General features: G+C 36.0%; 1 protein-coding gene across 3 annotated transcripts in view; it reads right to left on the reverse strand.

Moving 5' to 3' along the window:
- jar (Myosin heavy chain 95F jaguar) overlaps positions 1 to 19,241 on the reverse strand; it is a 206,189-nt gene extending 186,948 nt beyond the window's left edge. For all 3 annotated transcript variants that reach the window (XM_069832849.1, XM_069832848.1, XM_069832847.1), the window contains exon 1: positions 19,074 to 19,241. The gene's annotated coding sequence lies outside the window, so the exon portion shown is untranslated. The remainder of the gene's footprint in view (positions 1 to 19,073) is intronic.
- Between the last annotated feature and the right edge of the window lie 1,449 nt (positions 19,242 to 20,690).

Consider the following 20,690-nt stretch of genomic DNA (forward strand, 5'->3'; position numbering starts at 1 on the left):
AATTTTCATAATTCCTTTCAAAACCTTGTTATTGTACAGGCTACCGGAACTCAATTTCTTGAAAGACAAGCTCAGAGTGACGGAACTACACAGTACAAAAAGAGATATTTTGTAATTTTATTTTGCGCTACAGAATGTATCAACTAGTCCCTTCCGCCACTGGATGGAAGGAGACATCGCTCCACTCCTTTATCGTCATAACAATACAGACGAAGTAAGACATATCTCCTTTCTCTCTCTTTTCACAGTGAGACAAGATACATCACACAGAGTTTAATAATAATAATAATAATAATAATAATAATAATAATAATAATAATAATGTGATAATTTGAACTTCTGAAACGAATTTGAGAAGCGAAATGACTCAATGTACAGCCTTAGAAACAAAAAATGACCGCTCTCCCGTAGCGTGAATTTGTCTTAGTCCACTTCGGGCAGAGCCTGGTTCACAAGACTAGGGAAAAGGATGTTTATTTTGCATCTAATTTACTCCTTGAATATATCTTCGTTATAGATTATTCATAACACTTGACCTATAAATAGAGAGAAAAAGAAAAACCAAACAAAACAACGAAAAACCGAGCGGAGTCGTACACAAGAAATTCCTTCACCTGTAAACCTAAGCTCTCACGGAATTAACCGAAGTTTTCCGAAGGTGACTTACTGTATGGCAGCTGGTGATTTTTTTTGTCTTAGACTGTACATATAGTCTGTTTCGTTCCGTGGACGAGACTTTTTCCTGTTTTATTGTCAAACCAGGTCAGCAATTATGAGGGTGGTAGCAGCATAATCTTTGTTCCAATATGTAGCAGTGATGACGGAGGGAAATTTCTCACATTCCGGGAAAAAAATTGATGTCTTGAGGGGATGAAAGAGAAAAAGAATTTTTAGCATTTTGGCAACTTTATCAGTTTCATTTAAAATTATTTTAGTCGTTTTATTTTTAACATTTCGAAACTAGTTTAAAGAATTAATATGAATATGAATTTTATGTGACTTTTACCATATATGTGTTTGAGAGAGTTTGTCCGAGGAAGGAGAAACAGCAGTGGAAGAGTCAGGTAGAGAAAAATATTTTAGGGCCATATTCATAGACATTCTTAGCGCGGGCTTCCAGTGGATGATCAGCGAATTAACGTTTCTCGTATTCATAAATCAGTGTTAACGATATGATATGATATGAATCCTGTACAAGTAATCAGTCGATAGCCGGGGCTAGTTTAGCAAGCTCGTAGCGCGGGCTAGCGAAATGTCTATGCATAGCACCCTTACTGTCGTAGCCTGAGCCACTGGTCTTTCATTCTGTTGTGCTGTGACTTGAGTGGAATATTCGGCGAATTACCGACCTCACATTTACAGAATGTTACATAATTTTTTCACATTGCGATTACATGGCACAGTCATTAGAGGCATGCAGTCTAGTAGCTAATAATGAAGTGAAGTTTTAACGACGTTGCAATTACTTCTGACAGTGAAGAAGTAGATGCCAAAGAGAAATTTTACTCTTAAAAGGGAAATATGAACCCATCACAAGGGAAATCATCGGAACACAATCTGACAATACTGCTATGTAGCTTGGTTCAGTACGCTCCATTGCGAGGTTGCTTATACTGTTTCTCTCACCAAAACAGGCGTTAGGACGAACTAAAATTCATGATGAAGAACGAAAAGGCCGACCATCTGTTGTACACCATGAACTTGTTGCAAAAGTGGATGATATGTTCAAACAAACTCGTCGTTTCACAATTTCGGAACTCATCAGAGCATTTTCCGCAAATCAGTGGGGCTGTTCTTAACGAAGTGGTGATGCAAAGCTTAAACTATCGCACGTTTTGTGTTCAGTGGGTACAGAAAGTTGTCTGAAACCCAAAAAACCACGAGAATGGGAACAGCACTGACATTCCTTCAGCGTTATGAGACGGGTTTCTCGACCAGATTATCACAGAAGATGAGACGTGGGTTCGGTACGTGAACGTCGAAACAAAACGACAGCCAATGGCGTCACCACCAGCGGTTTCAAAAGGATGAGGAGCTCAAGGAGACCGTCCATGAGTGGTTAAGTTACAATAATAGGCGGCTGATTTTTACGCAGAGGGAATTTCGATGCTTGTGAAGCGATACGACAAATACAGTATCTGAATGTAAATGGAAACTACGTTGAAAAGTAACTGAAAAGTGCTCTTTCACTTGCATGTAATAAAGTTACCTCAATAAAGTGTTTTCTGAAGAAAGAAAAAGTAAGCCTAACTAACTTTCGAATCACTCTTGTATGACACCCCCATGGAATTTATTAGAAACTTCAACATATTCTCCAGAACTTAATACGAAAATCATAATCATAGTATTATATTTCAAGAGCTTAAATATAAGTTTTGAAGTTCCTTTATCAGTGGTCTTTAAAAAACATACAGTATCTTATGCCAATTTTCCTGTCAGATGATCCTTCGACTCGAAAATTAGAACGTCAGAAAAAAATTAGTGCATATAGTAAAGTAACTCTGAAATAATAGTATTTGAAGAGTCCACTGTAAGAATGATGGATGTCACTTTCTTGTCGAAAATGAACCAAGACTGTCAATGCATAGCTTAACACATACAGAATGTACATACAGAGTTATATGGCATTAACACTGATAGTCATTGTCCAGTAATGATCGGAAAATCACAGTTAAGCTTTGAGCTCTAAGCATTTCAAACTTTCAATTGCTTCTCCTGCAAAATGTATTCCAAATGACATCCATCATTCTTGCAGTGGACTCTTCATTTACGAATGGTATTCCTAAGAATGTGTACTTGAGAGGTAAGGAAGAGGAGAAATGAAAGGCGGGAAGAACGACAAGAAAGACACATAAAATGAAGTTGAAAGTGAAAAGAGTGAAAGATGTTGATGTTTCATGTCATATTTTGAACGCAGTGCAACCTTAACTCTAATTTGTAATTGACAAATCTTGATGATTTATCTAACTCTAACAGATCCAATTACGGCATTCAAACATGTGCAGGAAACTGTAACTACGCCCATATTTGATGAAACTTTGAGTTCGATAAAAACTTCAAGAGAAAACAGCTTTTTATTTGGAGTCTCAAGGCTGAGTTTATGAGTGATTCATAATCAGTTGTAGATCGGAATTACAGTAATTTCCGGTAGGACCAGATTCATTTAAAATCCATTCCCAATTTATTCGAAGAACTAAGGTAGACCAATTCTCCAAGAGGTTTTTACAGAGCTTTCAAAATATGAAGCTCCTCGGAACAGACTCGTTCTAGTTTTGTCATTATGTTTATTTAACAAAATTCTGACGAAACAGAAATTTTCTGCTGTAGTTGTGAATACATTATTTGTTATCGCTGATGGTCTGGAGTTCAAACCCGATCCAAAACGATGGATTTTTTTCCTTCATATTTTACCTTCCTCTTACTCCAGACTTAAAATCCTGTGCGGCGTAGGAGATGATACGTCTCTGCGGACCAATTGCCAGTCACACATTGCAGGCCTCTCTAGAAGTGTGACCAGCACGGCTCAGAGCCTCCGCTGAGACAACACAGGACAGTACATGACAAGTGAAGTACAGTAGTGGCAAAAAAAAAAAAACCGGCCCGACCCTTGTAGCTTATTTCAGAGCCTTGTTCACTCCAGAGCCACGATAGATTGGTAACTAAGAGTTTAGTGGTTCGAATCCTGCCTGGGAAGGAATTTTTTTTTCCTTATTCAAATTTATTCCCAATACTTTTCGATTGCAGCGATATTTTACTACTTAATTAACTTATTATTCCCAGAACATGAATTTCACCAGCTTATTTTCTAATGGCTTTCGAAATGGGCTACGTCAGTAGTCGAAACTACAACAATTTCAATAGATTACTCGTTATCTTGTGAATGCGGACGTGGCATGCGCAGTGGCTCATTTCGGGGACTTCGATTACTCCGTCGGTCCTGTTTTTTTTTGCCAGTACTGTACATCCTGTAACTGAGCGGAAGATAAATCTTTTCCATTGCACATGATGCTAATCGAACCACGGGCAGCTTGGATGGGAAGTGCTTATGTTATCTACAGAATCTAGGCGGGGGACACGATAGATTTGTAAGAGGCAATAGAAATTCTTCACTAATTTTTCGGAAGTCAGTAGGCCTACTCCCGTGTTGTATAATTTAATATACAGAATGTCCGATAAGATCCATACTGTAAGAGTAATCACAGCATGGTTGTAGATGAGGAGGCGAGACCTGGCTTGTGAGCTGTGCGAAAGGGGAAAGAATGAGCTATCTGAAAGGAAGTTTGTCTTACGTTAGTAACATTATACGAATCTACCGAGAATGGGACAGTTTGGATCAACAGTGATTTAATGAACTGATGAATGGTATACCAAGAAGAATCCAAGCATGTCTTAAGGCAGTGATGTCAAAGCAAGCGCATTTTTCTGACCTTGACGTCGTGCGCGGGCATTAAGCGCTAAGTATGGAAAGAGGAAGGGTTGTGTATATGAATAAGCAGCCTGTTGGATTAAGAAAACAGTGGTGCACAAACTTCAAACGAAACGTGAAATTTTATGTCGTTATTTTTATATGGCTTCTTTCTGTTTGATATTATCTATATTGTCTGTAAAACAAAAGTACTAATACCAATTTCTTAATATTTCAGTTGTGTTTTAAATGTTAATAACATAACAGAGAGTTAAGAAGGAATATTCACATAAATTCCATAATAGTACAACTATACTGTACTAAATGGATGAAACACATCATTCATAAAGAAAGTGATAACCCAAAAAGAAAGAGATTGAGTATGACATAACAAGCTGGAATTGATATTGATGGTACCTTTAGCCTTATAAAAGTAATCAATAAACCAATCAAAACAATATTACAGTACAAAGCAAAGTTACCTAGGGTGCTGTATATGTTTTAAGTGTAACTAATAGCCTATTCCATAACAAAACCCTTATCGCATTATGCTTTTAAGGTGATATTGGTGAGCAATTTCCTGTCACCAGAATATTAAATTATTTTCTCGAAATGTGCTAAAGCTATAGAGCTGACATTTTTACAACACATGGGCACGTATCTTTTGCTTATTATGTAACAGTAGTTGCTTTGTTAATTCATTTCTTTACAAACAATTTCCATGTGAATATTTTCAAAATTTTCAATACACTATCTTCAGTAATACGTATTTAAGGTATATTAGATTTACGAAAACATTCTATAAGGCTACTAAATAAATAGGCCTATATCTGAAAATTTCACTTTTCTATAAAAAAAAAGTTGAGAAAATATTTCTTTTGAATAAAAAAATCAAACTTGTGAAAAATGAACATTAAAATTAAAACTTACATTCTTATAATGCACTTATACTTCTCACACAAATCTAAAATTAACATGGATACAGTTTTAATAAGTTATCTTCTCTTTATCCATTGAATCAGTGCTGGCCATCCCTGAATATAGCTCGACCAAGCGGCATATACTACCTTTTTCGTCTGTCTCTTTCCTTTCCGCTGTCAAGCGCTCAGGCTCTCCTGGGCTCTAAAGCGCGCACTTCTCCTATGGGCATCAATTGACATGACTGTCTTAATGCAAGAGGACGAACTGCTGAGTATTAAACTCATTGGACTGACTTGTTCATTTTACAGTGAAAAAATAAAGTTCTGTTTTTGTTTACATTATGATTAGTTTTCCATTTAATGAGCAATATGTATTGCAGATGTGTTACATTTTCACAATCACTTCCAATTTTGTTACAAGTGCATTTTAGTTCATAGGTGATGCGAAACCTTTTTTTTGATGTGTGTAGAAATCTCTAACAAAGTTTTAAAAACAGTAAATATGAAGGCAGGCACAATAACTAAGTAGGTTGCAGTGTGTTCGAAGCGAAATAGCTAATGAAACAGAGATAATATGCTAATTCCTTACTTTGTGCAATTTTGGCAGAATTGTCTCTGCATAATGATTTAATGAATTCACTCGTATTTAACATAAAATCCGACCTAAAAGAAAAGAGCGTACATACACAGACAAGCAAGAAGCATGCTGAAAGCAACATTCTTTGTTACATTATCGATATTTAATTTCTTCACATCATTTTCATTTTCCTACACGGAACTTCTAAGAAAACGCAAATAACTGCTAAATAAGTGTGCAGAAGGGAATGTCAAGCTGGTTTTTGTAAGTGAATTATATTGTAAGGTACAGAGCAAGAAATGTTTCGTAAGGCATAGATAACAGTAATTGAAACCTGACTTTATCAGCGAATTTCAGATTAATTTTATCTACAATGAACTTGGCACCGTAGAGTAGGTTTGAAAGTGAAAGACAATGATCACAGAAGGGAGGTGGTCTTCAGAATGAACCGACATGAACATTATATTGCGTGTTGAATCTATGATTCTTAAACATTTTCAGTCCACGCTCCCTTCTGAATGGTCTATTAATCTTGCGAACCCATCCTCGTTTTACGATTCACCATTAGCTAATACTGTTCCTAGGTATTGGAGCTATAGTAATTGCAATAAGACACGTCTTCAAAATTCTTAGTCAACTGATGAATAAATTCGACAATAGTTTTATTTAATACAAACTAAAATTTACATATCATTACAGAAAATATGGAATGTAGCTATTTCAACGATTTAATTTAAATTTTTATAGGAACATAAAACAGACTTATACAACTCTTAAATGATATATGGAGCATGGGACGTATCCCAGAAGATTGTAAGTGTCAAAAATTATTAATATCCACAAGAAAAATGAGAGAAATAAATGCGAAAATTATAGAGGTATAGCCTTAATGAGCTCTGCTTACAAAATCTATGCAACAATACTTAAAAATAAATTGCAACCTTTAGTCGAATCAATATTGCAAGAACCCCCAGTGTGCATTTAGAAAAGCAAGGTCTTGCATTGATGCAGTCTTTACAATAAAACAGATTGTAGAAAAGCGTAAAGAATTTAACTTGCCAACTTATTTATTGTTCTTAGATTACGAGAAGGCGTATGACAGAGTCCTACGACAAAAACTATGGAGCATCTTGGATGAATATAATTTACCCCCCAACTTGATAAATGCTATTAAATCACTATATGATTCAACCAGTATTATGTTTAACAAAAATGGAAAGCCCCTCGTGGTAAATCAAGGCCTAAGACAGGGATGTGGGTTATCACCCTTGCTGTTTGATTTATACATCAATAAAATACTACAAGACTGGCAAATGACGAGTCTGAATGGCATATATTTGGGCAATAATAATTACATAGCTACAGTCTTGTTTGCAGATGACCAGGTCCTAATAGCAAACTCTGAAGACAACCTACAGACAAATGTTACTACTTTAAATAGAATATTAGAGATGTATAATATGAAAATTTCTACTAGAAAGACAAAATCAATGGCCATGCATGGAAAGAATCAACGAAGAGTTAAAATAATGATAGACTTAGAAATAATAGAACAGGTTCATGCATTTAAGTATCTTGGCTGTACTATTTCAGCATTTACATTTAATGCTGATCTAGAAGAAAATGTACAGAAATACAATAAATTAAATGGATGTATAAACAGGTATTTCGGAAAGAATATGAGACAAGATCTAAAAATCAGGATGCATAACATTATATCAAAACCGGCCCTTCGCTATGGAAGTGAAACATGGGTGCTAAGACAACAAGATCGAAAAAGAATAGAAGCATCAGAAATGAGGTTCCTAAGACACACCCTGGGAGTCACATTAAGGGATAGAATGAGAAGAGAAGACATACGGAAAGAACTTAAAACAACAAATATGGTCGAAGAAATTCATACCTATCAACAACAATGGTACATGCATGCACAACGGATGCCCCCTGATCGTTTCCCACGGCAAGCATGTTTTTATCAACCCCAAGGCAGACGAGATATTGGTCGGCCACAAACAAGATGGACTTCGCAATTCCGTTAGTCTCGGAACGGGATTTACCCATCCTTGATAGGAAGGAGGAGGAGGAGGAGGAGGAGGAGGAGAAGGAAAAGAAGAAGAAGAAGATAGGAACATAACACATCATGTTTATTTAGGAATTACATGTTTCACGTAAAAATTTACAGTCACTTCGGGTGCTATGCACAGACATTTCGCTAGCCTGCGCTACGAGCGTGTTAAACTAGCCCCGGCTATCGACTGATTGCTATTGTACAGAATTCATATCATATCATCTCGCTAACACTGGTTTATGAATACGAAAAACGTTAGTTCGCTGATCATCCACCGGAAACCCGCGCTAAGAATGTCTATGAATATGGCCCTTCAAGTCTAAGGTAACGCTAGACTTTACACCATTATTTTAGCCTTGGAGTGCATCAATTTAATTTAAATGTAATTAATAGGGGGTGAATGTTGATTACCTATAAATCTACCTAAAATGATAATTAAAATCCCCATAAACTAATGGAAAAATGACATAAAATTAAAATAAAATGACAAATATTATGATGAGGGAGTGTGAATGACAAAACAAATTGTGGGCGCAGCGTGCATTCTTGCAATCTTTGTTTTAAAAATACTGTCTACTACAGTAGACATCCCTTCCGAACCATGTTGAGGACACAACGTCCTGTCCAGGACATGGTGAAAGTTCCCCCCTCCCAAACATAAATTTTAAAGGCACCTTCGTACCGACAAAAGAACAGTAGCGGTCGAAATCTTGAACTTAAAAGCATTTTATATTACTTCCGTTGTGTGAAGTGAAACCTTCATTGGAATGAGGGATGAACTTTAGAGTCTGTTTCAAACTATAACTCAAACTTCACTGTTATTCACTTATTCAGTAGGTAATTACTACTGACCTATTTGATTATAAAATGATTTAACAGACCTATCGGTAAAGAAGAAAGTGAAATGCGTTCCAAATGATCTAAAAGTTCTTCAAAGTATTAAAAGTGACCAAAAAATGCCGGAAAAAATATAAAAAAATGACCTATTAGTTCAAAAACGTCAAAAAAAATGCAATATAAGAAATTACTTTTTTACGTTGATATTAACATAGAAAGGATTTCTATATTAATAGGCATTGTCCTAATGTGGAAAATAAGATGACTTTTCATCAATATCCGCAGTTATACAATGAATATCAGTGAATCGTTTTGGTTAAAGTAGTTAAGAGTTGTGTTAGAGGTTATTTTCTTCCTAGTAATTAATAACTATTCAACTATTTTCCTAATTTCTCTCAATTATAGCTAAACTGTCAAATTTAAAGCTTCTATAGGGCCTACTAATACTGTATACCACCTCACTCGTGCTCACCATCGTAAAACCGATTCATTCTCAATAAATCATAAACGAACTTGGTTGTGTTGAACTTTATAACTAATACAGATCATAATTCAGAACTTCTAAAGTTAATACGCTACATAATATTTAACTTTGCCCATACACTTTACTACTTTAAGGGCCGTTTGTATAAACCATTTAATCTTAGATCAGAGGTTAAATTGATCCTCGTTCTAGCTGAACTTGGAATTCTGTGTTTTATAAAGTCTAATCTGAGATTAATTTGTCTTAAACTAAAGTCAACTTTGACTGAAGAAATTTCTCCGATTAAGTTAGATGATCCAAGTTCAGTTATTTCTTTTCTGTTTGAAATATACGAGTGGCAGATTGTGCAAATAAAATACCATTATTATTATTAATATTAATAGATATAGTATATATATTCAATTTCTTGCTTTAATACACAAACATACTTATATTTTATAAGGCTTTATCGTGTTCAGTAGTATCAAATAACATAACCTATAATTACGACTATATTATGTTTATAAAAACCATTAATTATTCATGGATATGATAGGTGCAGTCATAAATTTTCAATTAACTGAATTACTAAACGAAAATTGTAGTTTTTTAAAGTTTTATTATGTTTAGCAGTATCAAACACCATAACATGATAACAATTTGGAGAACAGTCAACCTTCTTCTTATTGTCCGCAATTATTTACAATGCACAAAACAAACCGGTGTCTCCAACAGAGTGTACGGAAAGTCGCCAAAAAGTAGTTGGAAAGACACTAGATTTCTCATTATCAACAAAGAAAGATTAAATTTTGTCACTATGGGGTGCTAAAAAAGTCTCTAAATCCCTATTTAAACAATATAAAAGTTAAAAGAAATTGCCGTTGAAAAAGAGTTATAGTCGCTAGATTGGCAACACTGAACAAACCTGTACAACATAGTCCGGGCATCATACTTCACCTGTATATGCGATGTTGCCAAATACTTTTCACGTGAACTTAGATTGCATTTGAACAAAGGTAATTTGATCGCAGAAAAGTTTTATACAATGGAAGAAATGTCTGAACTCGGTTCACTTTCCGATCTTCGATCAAAGTTGATCTTTAATCAGGGAGTTTCATACAATTGGGCCTAGGTATTTTTGGAATACCTGATACTATTGTCATGACTTACATCGAAATCTACCGTTTTCCTAAAAAATTTACCGCCTTGACACTAAACATACGCTGACCCTCAAGTAAATACGGCTCAGGTGTGTTCCAACGTTTCCCAAATTTTTCTGCGACAGAACTGCGTCTTAAATCGAGAAATTCTCAAGGCACAAAAATAAGACTACTTTAATCAAGAAAATGTTTAAAGACGCAAAACAGAACTGTGTCTTAAATCGACAATTCTATACTAATTATCTCCAAGAATTAAAATATCGTATTTAAGTATTTATGGAGGTGTCGCAAAATTATTTTTGGTGGATTAAATCCCGTTCTTGTTTTTTAACGTAAATGTTCTTCCAAGGTGTTAGGAGAAAATCCGCAAACGATTACGGAAAACACGGAAATTTTACTTCAAGCAAGTAAAGCGATAGGTTTGGAAGTAAATCCCGAAAAGACAAAGTATATGATTATGTCTCGTGACCAGAATATTCTACGAAATGGAAATATAAATATTACAGATTTATCCTTCGAAGAGGTGGAAAAATTCAAATATCTTTGAGATAACAGTAACAAATATAAATGACACTCGGGAGGAAATTAAACGCAGAATAAATATGGGAAATGCCTGTTATTATTCGGTTGAGAAGCTTTTGTCATCTAGTCTGCTGTCAAAAAATCTGAAAGTTAGAATTTATAAAACCGTTATATTACCGGTTGTTCTGTATGGTTGTGAAACTTGGACTCTCACTCAGAGAGGAACATAGGTTAAGGGTGTTTGAGAATAAGGTTCTTAGGAAAATATTTGGGGCTAAGAGGGATGAGTCCACACCTGTGGAGTAACGGTTAGCGCGTCTAGCCGCGAAACCAGGTGGCCCGGGTTCGATTCCCGGTTGGGGTAAGTTATCTGGTTGAGGTTTTTTCGGGGTTTTCCCTCAACCCAATATGAGCAAGTGCTGGGTAACTTTCGGTGTTCGACCCCGGACTCATTTCACCGGCATTATCACCTTCATCTCATTCAGACGCTAAATAACCTGAGATGTTGATAAAGCGTCGTAAAATAACCTACTAAAATAAAAAAATAAAAAGAGGGATGAAGTTACAGGAGAATGGAGAAAGTTACACAACGCAGAACTGCACGCATTTTATTCTTCACCTGACATAATTAAGAACATTAAATCCAGACGTTTGAAATGGGCAGGGCATGTAGTACGTATGAGCGAATCCAGAAATGCATATAGAGAGTTAGTTGGGAGGCCGGAGGGAAAACGACATTTGGGGAAGCCGAGACGTAGATGGGAGGATAATATTAAAATGGATTTGAGGGAGATGGGATATGATAATAGAGTGTGGATTAATCTTGCACAGGATAGGCACCAATGGCGGGCTTATGTGAGGGCGGCAATGAACCTCCGGGTTCCTTAAAAGCCATTTGTAAGCAAGTTCTTCCAAGGTGACAAAGACTTCATATTTCCACGAAAAATAGGTTTCTACGTTCGGTAATCAATTTATCTAAGTAAACTGAATTTCAGCACACAACTACGAAACCCGAAAGCTTCACAACAATCTTTTCAGATGGATTTGTAAATATAGCCCAAAACCAAGTTTTTACACATTACAGTCCACTAAGTTGTTTCTTCAACTACGATTTAGGATTAATCCTCTAAATGGATGAACACTTCTGTAAGATAGTTTCATAGTTACTCTAAATGCATAGTGGCAAAGTTGAGTATTTTTAACCTCTGTAAAACTGCATTAATTTCTATACTTTGGACGTCGAACGCCGTACTGACAGCATAATAGGATGTAACTCTGAAGTCATTCTGGAAGAGAATAACACGAATTTATGATAAAATCAAAATACAGTATATCAATGTTTAGATTTTTAGCATTACAAGAAATGTAACGAGTTCAGGACTCTCAGCCTGATATCGCACTCTGCGAAAATTCTCCTCCGAACACTGTATCGACGTTTATATTCTAAGATGGAAAGTCAATTGGAAGAATTTGGCTTCAGGAAGGGAAAGGACTACTACAAACAATCGGCAAAAGATACCTCGAAAAGAATAAAGAAGTGTATATAGTATTTGTGGACCTAGAAAAGGCTTTTAACAGAGTGGATTGGAATGAACTGATGGGAATCCTGAAGAAAATAGATGTGGGTTGGAAAGAGAGAAGGATGCTCAGTAATCTTTATATGAAATAACGAGTCAAGGTCAGGATAGGAGAAGAAATGTCAGAAGGAAGTGAAATAGGAGAGGAGTACGTCAAGGATAACCTTTATCACCCACCCTGTTCAAATCTACTTTGAGGATTTAGTGAAGAACTGTTTTCAGAACATGGATGGGGTTATAGTAGGAGGAAGAAGAATAAAGTGTATAACATTTTCTGATGATATGACGTTGTTAGTAGAAGAGGATACGATACTAAGAGATATGCTACTGGAGTTAAATAACACCTGTGAGAAGTGTGGGGTGAAGATAAATGCAAATAAGATGAAGACCATGGTTGTCGGAAGAAAAATAAAGAAGATAAACCTCCGAATATCAAATGAGACAGTAGAGCAAGTGGACAGCTTCATATACTTGGGTGTACTATAAAAAGTAACATGAGCTACTGCCAGGAAGTCAAAAGGAGGATAGCAATGGAAAAGGAAGCTTTGAATAGAAAAAGGAGCATCTTCTGCGGAGCTCTGGAAAAAATAATTAAGAAAGAGATTAGTGAAGTGCTTTGTGTGGAGTGTAGCATTATATGAAGCAGAAACATGGACTTTGAGATGAAGTGAAGAGAAGCGGGTCAAGTTCTATTAATCTACTGCCACTTCCAACGGACTCCTGACGAATATTCACACGTTTATCACTGGGATTGTGGCGCTGGAAATCCATTTAGAACACTTTTATCTCAGCCACGACACATTTCAATTGTTATTGTACAATATAAATGCAATTATCACTACAATGACAATAATTCTTGCAGATAACACAGAAACAACTTCGGAAACGTAATTAACGGAGTTTCAGTTTCACTTCACTTCCACTAGATGGACTCAGAATTTCAGCAGGGATGCCAATATCGGCAAACGAAATGAAACTGTGAGGAATGTTGCAACAGATGTGCTAAACGTTAGGAATGTTACAATAGGTGTGTAGCACGTTAGGTTAGGTTAGGTTAGGTTAGTTTAGTTTAGTTCTGTAAGATAATATCAATGGTTACCACAGTTGGCGACACTGCAATCATTCTCCCACCCCACCTCAAATAACGTCACAACGACGAAATATGGCCGCCTTCTTCCTTCAAGTACGACGATTTGCTTATATAAGCAAGGAACCTATTTAGGGCGGATTGGGTGGGACTACAGCTCTCCCAGTGATCACATCGAGTTTCTACTACTCCACACTACAAAACTAAGGTATTTTCAGTGTTTGTTTTTAATTTCCTATGCTGGCAATACATTACTAAAACTTCACCGAGAAGCGACTAGAAGGATTTGAAAGGATGGGAAGGAATGGAGCGTGTGAAGTGGACAGACAGAATAAGAAACGAAGCTGTGTTGGAAAGAGTGGGTGAAGAAAGAATGATTCTGAAACTGATCAGGGAGAGAAAAACGAACTGGTTAGGTCACTGGCTCAGAAGAACTTGCCTACTGAAGGATGCACTGGAAGCAGTAGTGAACGGGAGAAGAATTCGGGACAGAAGAAGATATCAAATGATAGACAACATTAAGGTATATGGATGGTATGCGGGGACAAGCCAGAAAATAGGAAAGATAGGAGAATGCTGGATTTGCAGTGAAAGACCTGGCCTTGGGCAGAACTGTATGTGTGTATGTATGTATGTAATATCTTAATACAATTTCGTAAAACGAGAAAGTACGAAAAAAACTTAAACATGATATATTTATTTTTAATTCTGACAAATGTTTCCGATCTTCTAATACGCCTACTGGTAACGTTTGCAGGGAGCTGTTGCCTCACGTTTTGTTTACAGTACATTTCCATTAACATAATATCAGTGTCTGACTCTGCAGCTTAACAAGCATGGTTTAAAATAAACACCATGATCAGGATAACCAACGGTTACCAGCTGCTGTTCACAATCACGAAAAGTTTAGAACAGTTATATAACAAAAAATGAGATTGCGACAATTATTATCATATGAATGAACTAATAATCTTCACTCATCATTATCAATAATAAAACTCCTACGAACTACCTATAAAATATTGCGCAACTATTTACAACATATTTGTAGGACTTACATTTTGAACGATACCTACTACAGATAATTTTTTCCGTAACATTTCCTCTTTCCATCTGTTCGAATAATTCAGTCTTGAAATGTATTAAATTTATCTAGTAGTTACTCCTTAGGCATGTTCGTAAACGATACTACAATACAGCAATTAATGTTTCTTATTACATCGGAATCTTAAGTGATTACTGATAACTACCTTGATAATTGAACACGCAACAAAAGAAAGTTGAAAAACCATAAAAAAAGTTCTCAAATATTTGTAATTTTCTATTTATCTTACCATAACTGACAACGACAGAGTTGGTTAAGCGCGAATGACTCGTGTTGTTCTGGGAGATTAAAAAGTCATGACCTGCATGAGCTAAGTCGCGTGAAAAGAGGTTTAGATGTAGGAGAATATATTGCTGATTATTTTGTCTTCTATTCATCTTAAATAAAGGCTTTCACCACAGCAAAAAAACGCTACGCACTTTTGCATCAAGCCTATACTTACGAACGCATGTATTTATATTTTCACCTGGCGAAGACAACCTAAATTCAGAATTGTATAAATATGCAGGAGGTCTATTTCAAGAAAAACTATTAAGATTCCTAAATAGAATATATCGAACCGCCACTTTACCGGAAGAATGAAAAAATTGTATAATTATTCCCATATGTAAAAAAGGCGATAAACAGAATGTTGAGAATTATAGGGGGATCAGTATCCTCAAGACATGCTATAAGATATTTAGCATAATTTTAAACGAAAAAAAAAACATGCTGAAACATTTTTTCTAGAGTGCCAAAATGGCTTTAGAAAAGGATGATCATATATAGATCCATTATTCAGTATCAAATTACTATTAGAAAAAAGAAGAGAATTTAATTTAGAAACCCACATAGCAATTATCTATTTTGTGAAAGCTTTTGACAAGGTTCGAAGAGATCTTTTATTTGACATTTTACAAGAAAAAAATATACCAAATCTGCTATTACAAAACATAATAGAAATCTACACTGACAATAAAATAAGTGTCAAAATAAATAATCGTACATCCGAAAGAAAATATGTTAATAATGGAGTTAGACAAGGTTGCCTATTATCTCCAACACTATTTAATATTTACATGAATGAAATCATTTCTAAATGGAACCATATACATCAGGAATCATAATAACCAGTACCTTAACTTAAATACCCTGCTCTTTGCAGACGATCAAGTTATAATTTCCAATTCAGAGGATAACTTACAAAGAGGACTATATACATTAAATAAAATATTATCAGATTTTGGGATGGAGATTTCAGCACAAAAATAATAAGTAATGGCATTTTTGGGACAAAATCCAATCAGAAGTAAGATAATACACAATAACCAATGCCTAGAACAAGTACAAAATTTCAGTTATCTGGGTTGTGAAATATCTTATCAAAATAAAAAAGATGTGAACAAGAAAATCGCCAAATTTACACAAATTTAGGAATAATAAATAATACATTAAAAGCTAAATTAGTACAAAAATCCACAAGAATAAAAATATATAATACTCTAGCATTACCCTCCCTTTTATACGGAAGTGAGACTTTGACATTAAGGAAAAGTGATATGAGCAGAATCAATTAGATTTTTTGACAGTAGACTGGATGATAAATGCTTCTCAACCGAAAAATAACACGCATTTCCCATATTTATTGGTGTTTAATTTCCTCCCGAGTATCATTTATATTTGTTACTGTTGCTCCAAGATATTTGAACTTCTCCATCTCTTCAAAAGATAAATTTCCAATTTTTAAAATTTCCATTTCGTACAATATTCTCGTCACGAGACAATCATATACTTTTCGGGATTTACTTCCAAACCTATCTCTTTACTTGCTTCCAGTAAAATTCCCGTGTTTTCCGTAATCGTTTGTGGATTTTCTCCTAACATATTCACGTCATTCACATAGACAAGCAGCTGATGTAACCCGTTCAATTCCAAACCCTCTCTGTTATCCTGGACTTTCCTAATGGCATACTCTAGAGCAAAGTTAAAAAGTAAAGGTGATAGTGCATCTCCTTGCTTTAGCCCACAGTGAATTGGAAACGCATCTGACAGAAAAAAGCATAGCTATCTATTGTTATAAAATGGAACAAGTATGACAACATTATCGTCATGTAAACTGGTGCAATTAACATTTTCGCTGTATCTATTCTCCCAAGTTAAGCTGGACACAAGTTTATAGAATTTTGTGAATACTTCGTGATCTTTCATTTTTACACGTTATATACGAACGAGAATATTCTCATAATAGTGTTTCAGCATTGTATCATTCATTCTGCGCATCGCTAGTACGTCCCGTGCAAGTCGAAGTAACAAAAATCTGTTCCAAAATATTTTTAATACCCCCCCCACGAAGGATTTTTAAGTTCGAGTCAGGTTTGGTCTATTTTTATGTTCAAAACGAAGCACTTCGCATTTTATTTTAGCACTTCCTTCAAGGAAATCCGTACGCTGTTGAGACAGTGCGCTGCGAATTCTACTTTATTGGGCAATAATTTGTACATTCCCAACCGCTTTGGTTTTTACATTTTGACAGCTGACCTGAGATGGCACGAACATGATTATAGCATACTATTATCTAGTTGTAAATACTTAAAAATAGTACCTCATTATTCTTTCACTAATGACATTGTAAGGAAGGAAGGACCATACAAGTAATGTGGAAAGTGGAAAACACATGAAAGTTGATAAAGTATTCTCACTTGTACAACCTTGCCAGTTGCCAGGCCTGAAATCCCAGGCAATAATGACATAACCCAGTGGTACCACCATCATTTTGCAATACGCCGAAATGCAGGAAAGCAAATGTTATCCATCAGAACGCGTATATGCAAAGTATATCAAAGTTTGAACAAACCAAACCTAACCTAACCTGTCACTGATACTCGACCTTCTGAAAACTCTTTTCGCCATACCTACAATTATTTATATGGGTCTTATATTGCCATTAACGAGAGAATGAGGTACTATTTTTAAGTATTTACAACTAGATAATAGTCTGCTACCACTTATCAGTTTTCTGTCAACAAGATATTTCTGTGCATCAAAGGAAAGGGACTTTTCTCATTCAACGACCGGTCTATTACGTCTGATAAGGATAATCAGATTTAAAATCGAGCAGCAGGTGGCAGACTTTTATTTTACATTCAATCTTCTACAACATTAAGCCAACCCTAACACTGTTTACATTTCAGTTGTAAGAGTTTAATTCAAAACATATAATAATAATAATAATAATAATAATAATAATAATAATAATAATAATAATAATTCCACACCTGTGGAGTAACGGTTAGCGTGTCTGGTCGCGAAACCAGATGGCCCGGGTTCGATTTCCGGTCGGGGCAAGTTACCTAATTGAGGCTTTTTCCGGGATTTTCCCTCAACCCAATATGAGCGAATGTTGGGTAACTTTCGGTGCTGGACCCCGGACTCATTTCACCGGCATTATCATCTTCATCTCATTCAGATCTAAATAACCTAAGATGTTGATAAAGCGTCATAAAATAACCTACTAAATAATAATAATAATCATCATCCATGGCTGTCAGCCCACGAAGGGCCAAGGTCGATCAGCCGCCTGCTAGCCTCATGTCCACATACCTCGGCAGAGATGAACGATCATCCAATTAGAACGGAGATATCGTGTGGTTAGCACGATGATCCAGCCGTTGTAACTGATTTTCAAAATATACCATGCCGGTACCTAAAAAAACACATCCTTGAACAACCGTATGTTTTTGAACTAAACTTTCAGTACTTAATCAAGTTCCTATGAACCTTACGCAACACAATGACAATTAAATGTTCAATTGTTCAAGTATGTGCAGGCCTATTTGTATTTCTTATGAAACACACAAAAACACGACGTTATAAAAGGAATATACTGTATCTTTATCTTCAGGTGATAAGGCTTGGAAAATTAATTCTACGCTTTGAAACCATTACAAATCACTAAACAACTTGACACGACAGTATTTTTTTTTTTTCACAATAAACTTGAAAAACATGTGATGCAACTCCCCTCAGCCGATTATTTATTTATGATGATATTAAGTTTTTGATCATACAGAATTTTCTGTTGGTTAATATAATTATTATTACGGAAAATAAATGTACTAGTTCAATACTGACGCAAGAGCTCGCAACGAATGGAACTTCAGGTAAAAACTTCAAACTTAATGTAAAACTAAAGTATGATGTGCCGAGTGAATCATTCAACAGAATGACTAACACTGCAACTAAACAGCGACGAGATGTTACAAATGACTCTTCCCGAGACACAAATAACGGTTGTGAATAGACATGCAACCGGCAGAGTAACTCCTAACTCCTGTGGTGTAGAAAAATATCACTCACTCCTCGTTGCCACTTACCTGGGCCTGCCGCATTCGAAGAATCCGCTCCTCGTGCCGTCTAAACTCTTTCGCCACGGTATCACAACTGACGCTACTAACATCCGCTTATTCTGCCTTGCGACTGGAGGCAAAACCGTCCAGGCCGGTGCCACGTACTGAACACGCTGCCTGCTGCACCAGGGCTGTCCAGTAAGCCTCGTCTACCTGTCTTCCTCGATGATGCACCCACCACGGCTGCCAACATCGCAAATTTTCCGCTGTCTGGTGGATTTCGCTCTATGGGGAAACAAAATAACTGCTGTAAAATTTTCAAAATATTATAATACTGTTCTTTCTTCTCCAGAATAGAAGATCGTTAGATAATTGACCAAAAGTCAATTATTAGGTATTATATCACCATCATTAATGTCATTGCCCTACGTAGCGTAGTTGGTATAGCGCTGGCCTTCTATGCTCAACGTTGCGGGTTCGATCCCGGCCGAGATTGATGGCATTTAAGTGTGTTTAAATGCGACAGGCTCATGACGGTAGATTTGCTGGCATATAAAAGAACTCCTGCGGGACAAAATTCTGGCACACCGGCGACGCTGATATAACCCCTGCAGTTGCTAGCGTTGTTAAATAAACCATTTTTTTTTCATTAGTTATTAACATCAGTTATTTCCATTCTCATCACATTTAACCTTGAGATTTGCTTGTTCCCCTGATAGCTCAGTGATCAGGGGTGACATTTTACTTTTTAGTTGAGGACCAGATTTTTAGGAAAGACATTATAAGGTATACAGAGTGATTCACGACTAATAACTCGCTCTTTAGGAATCAGTTCCATGGACAATTTTGAACATAAAATAATGTCATATGAACATGGGTCCGATTATTATCAACCGTTAAGCTGATTGAATCCTGCGAAAGTAGCAGTGGTTTTGAGCAGAACTAAAAGTTATTCACTTAAAATACACACAAATATTTATTCAAAATACTGTATTAATCATAAAATAAACACACCCCAGTCTGGAAACAGATTTTCCAATATCCCTCCTTCCACTTTACTGCACTTGGCAATTTAATGACGCTCAGCGTTCCGTACCTCTTCATGGCTGTCCCTCATAAAATAAAGGAGCTGATAATCACCAGACCTACTGTTCTCCAACCAGAGATAAACCGTGAAAGGAATGTGCTTACTATTGCGTCATCTATTGGAGCGAAGTAGATAGATAATATTATCGTTATAAAGTCAGTTTAAAAATCATGCGCTCACCTCCATATGTTATTTCCTATATGGAGGGATTAAAAGACCAAGAGATTAACAGTCATCTAATTTTGTAACTAGGGTAGTATAAAAATGTGTTATGGGCTGTGCTTTGAGAAATAGCCAATAGAGATATGAGTACCCACGTGTGTGACCTTATGACATCTTATGACATCAACATTCATTCACAGCATCACCCCGCTCCCCTTCATTCCCTGGAGACTTTCTCGTGGTTGGAGTACAGTATCTTCCCCTTCATTCTCGTACTTCACGTCACAGCGCAACCCTTCCTTTACTTTACGTTCCAATGTTTGTATTACGATGCTAACAACACCAAAGCCTGATTCACAGTCTGACGTTTGGATTTTAACGAATAACTTTCAAAC

The sequence above is a fragment of the Periplaneta americana genome, chromosome 8 (genome assembly GCF_040183065.1).
Source record: "Periplaneta americana isolate PAMFEO1 chromosome 8, P.americana_PAMFEO1_priV1, whole genome shotgun sequence".
Lineage (NCBI taxonomy): Eukaryota > Metazoa > Arthropoda > Insecta > Blattodea > Blattidae > Periplaneta > Periplaneta americana.